The 3,870-nt window shown below is 34.8% G+C and overlaps 1 pseudogene; it reads right to left on the minus strand.

Annotated features, from left to right (window-relative positions):
- Nucleotides 1-517: 517 nt before the first annotated feature.
- On the minus strand, nt 518-2,140 carry LOC101580095 (annotated as a pseudogene).
- Between the last annotated feature and the right edge of the window lie 1,730 nt (nt 2,141-3,870).

The raw sequence follows: 3,870 nt of genomic DNA on the forward strand, positions 1-3,870 counted from the left end.
GGGTAGGCTTTAGCTCAAGCGGTTGCTTCCTCATGCTAGATTTTTCATCCAAAAGAGTCAAAAGCAAGGACATGAAGAGTTATTAATATACTTGTGGTCATAGAAGTGCTATTCATGCAGTGAGAATGTGGAAACAATCCAAGTGCTTACCAGTAGATAAATGGATAAGCAAAATACATAAGTATCATTTAGCCTTAAAAAGGAAATCTGACACATGGTACAATATGGATATGCCTTGAAGTTGTTACCCTCAGTGAAATAATCCAGACAAAAAGGACATTTCATTTATATGAAAGTACCTAGAATAGTCAAATTCACTGAAATAAAAAGAATCAAGTAGTGTTTACCAGGAACTAGGGCAAGCAGGAAATGAATGCAGTTTAATTTGGGATGATGAAAAAGATATAGAAAATGGTTAAAGAACAAATGTGACTATATTTCTCCATCCTAGTAATTTTATCACCAACAAAAACCAACTCATAGAATGTTCTATTTCCTTTAAAAAATAATACACCAATTACACTTCTCCACATGCATGGAAGGCACCTAGAGCAGTGATGGCCAGCCTTTTAGAGCTTTCAGTGATGATAAACAGCCTCCTGGAATACACATGGCTTACATTTGCCACAACAATCCTTACATCAAACCAGCTACGCAAACAGGGATTAGAGGTCACAAAAACCTCAGCCACTTAAACACATAAAGAAACAGTTTACTGAGTAAAATATTAAGTAATGCATTAGGCAATTCATTCATTACCATAACTGCCAACACAGTTGGCAATCATTGTGTTTTATCAATTGTGAAGCAAAGATACTTAATTGTCCTGGCATAATACTACATGCAAGAAAATACAGCAAAATCATGGGAGCTCCTCAAGGCACTACAATATGGGAACTGTCCATATTTTATTCTGGACGAAATTCTATGCTTCATATATTTTATTAGTTCAGTCAAATGGAATAAATGTAGTAATTTGTAATCCAAAATAAAGGAGGGTTACAAACCAGCCCTAAACCCAACAACATGACCTGATTAGCTTTTGAGGGAATGCAAACCTTGAAATATTACTTGTTAATTCTTTCAGAACTGGCTTTTGTGTGGCTCACAACTATGGCCTTTTTTAAATTTATTTATTTATTTATTTATTTATTTATTTATTTATTTATTTTTGCAGTACAGGGATTGAATCACAACTGTTGATAATTTAATCCTGGGCTGGGGAAGTGGCTCGGTGGAATAAGCGCTTCCCTGGCAAGCACAAGGGCCCGAGTTCAATCCCCAGTTAAAAAAAAAAAAAAAAAAAAACCACTGATAATTTAATCCTATACCACTGTGAAGGACTGGAGGGATTAAACACAATCAAACACAATTCTGGTTATGCTTTCCAAACAAAAAGAAGTGATTTAAAATATTTCTATTAGACTTAAGAAACACTACTTTGCAACAGTTAGGCTTCGATATTTAACTCAAAATATGCAAAATCAAAGTATATAGTTCATCTCTGAGGGACCGGGGAGATGGCTCAGTAGAATAAGCGTTTCCCTGGCAAGCATAAGGGCCTGAGTTCAATCCCCGGTTCTTGAAATGTTTAAATGTGCGCTTACGATACTCATACCACTTCACAAAAAAATGCAGGCCTCGGAAAAACATGAATAAATCTCTTCTTTCTTCTAGACACAAAGTCACTTAGTTCTGAGTATTCTGAGGGCTCCATTATTATGGCAAGGTCAGTAATGACAGAAGATAATTTCTCCTTATTCTGTGTTTCCAGAATCTGAAATTCAAGTTGAAATGTAACTATGTGGTAATTTCCTGATAATCTGTGTCTCTGTAGAACTTTCTTTATACCTTCTTCTGCCATCTCAGTGCTTGTCAGATCCTCCATTGTCTTAGAATAATCTGTTATAGTGAAGCCAGTAAGCACACTGAGAAATGAAAGTTCTGATTCTAAATGTCTAAGATCACTTCTCAAACGTTCTGAAGATTCCCATCCTGCAGAATCTGGTTGGTGTATCTCTAGAAATGATTTTCGGACTTGGGACGCATCCTTCCAGGGCGCCGGCCGCTGCTCGCAAGCCCGCTGCAGGGCTGCACTCTCCGCGTCCAGGACGGGCGCCTCGGCCCGCTCAGCCTCCATCTCTAGTCCAGCCTAGCCCGGGACCCTCCGCCACCTCCTCCACCTTTTATTCCTTTTATAGCTGAATAATGTCCATTGGATAGGTAGATTATTCTATGGCCATACTACCCTAAATGCATCCAATCTCATCTGTATAGGCAGACTACACTTTTTATACAGTGCTCTACCCCTTATCCATAGTTTGGCTTTCCACAATTTCAGTTGTCTATGGTCAAATGTCGTCTAAAAATATTAAATGTAAATTTCTAGAAATAATCAATTTATAGGTTTTAAATTACGTTTATTACAGTGTAATATTATAAATCAACAACTTCTGACCTTGCCAGTCTTACGGAAAACCCACTACTATTATGGACTATTGGACCATATTGGAATATTTTGCTGAATTCACACACCTACACTATTTAAGTGACAATGGAATACCCTTCTCTGACAAAACTAAACAAAAAAGGGGATACAAATGAACGACCATTTTGTATCTGTATATTCAAATAGGATATATATACAGCTGCATTCTCTTAATTCAATGAATAGAGAGATTTGTTCTAATAGTGTGTAGACAGGATATAATGTCTGCATCTTGTACAATGAATAACCACTAGGACAACAATATGCAACGAATTAATTATTGAAACTGTGCTAGTAATTGGTTTAGAAACTGTGTCATTGCTATTTGTTTCTCAATAAAATTATTTTAAAAAATGATTATGTTAATTATTGTCAATATTCTACTGTACATAATTTATAATAAAAATATATAAACATAGTATACTATAGAACTCAGTGTTATTTGTGATTGTAGGCATCCACACAGGTTCTTGGAATGTATTCCCCAAGGATATGGAGGGACTACTATACAGTCATAGTTTATGGACATCTGAAAATTTTTTTAATTTTGGCTATAATTAATACTGCTGCTCTAAATATTCATGCACAAGTCTTTTTACAGAATGTTTTCATTTGCCTTAGATTATGCCCAGCTAGGGTCATATGATGACTCTGCTTAACATTTTAAAGGACTTCCAAATTATTTTCCAAACTGATTGTGATACCTTGTATTGCCATCAGTAATGTATGAGGACACCAATTTCTTCATATCCTCATGAACCCTTTTATTTTTCTTTGACTATAGTTATTCTAATGAGAAGTGATTTTTCATTATGATTTTGATTTGCATCTCTCCAATAACGCTGTTATTATATTAGAGCATTATTTTTCATGTGCTTAGAATCACTTATGTATTCCTTTGGTAAAAAGTTTGTTCAAATCCTTTGCCTATTTTAATGGTATTATTTGTCTTTTCATTAGTTACTTGTAAGTGTTCTTTAGCAATATGTATACAATCTAGATTGTTGATTTTTTTTCAGCCCTGAAGTTTGAACCCAGGGCTTGTACAAGCCAGACAATCACTCCAGCTACACCAGGAAACATTTCTAAGCTACATCTTCAACCCCCTTCTATATTAAATTTTTACTATATTCCTTTTCATTGCAGTTTTTAATATTACTTTCCTTCTGCTGGTTTGTGTTTCATTTTCTCTTCTTTTGCAAGGTTTTATAATGTAAGATACCCAGTAAATACTACTTTAGTTGCACTCCTATTTTCATTTGTTTTGATTATATCCATATCGAAGTATTTTCTAATTTCCACTGTGATTTCTTCTTTGGCCAAGAGATTATTTATTTATTTATTTATTTATTTATTTATTTATTTATTTGGTGGAACCGGGG

The sequence above is a fragment of the Octodon degus genome, unplaced genomic scaffold, assembly GCF_000260255.1.
Source record: "Octodon degus isolate 3935 unplaced genomic scaffold, OctDeg1.0 scaffold00397, whole genome shotgun sequence".
Lineage (NCBI taxonomy): Eukaryota > Metazoa > Chordata > Mammalia > Rodentia > Octodontidae > Octodon > Octodon degus.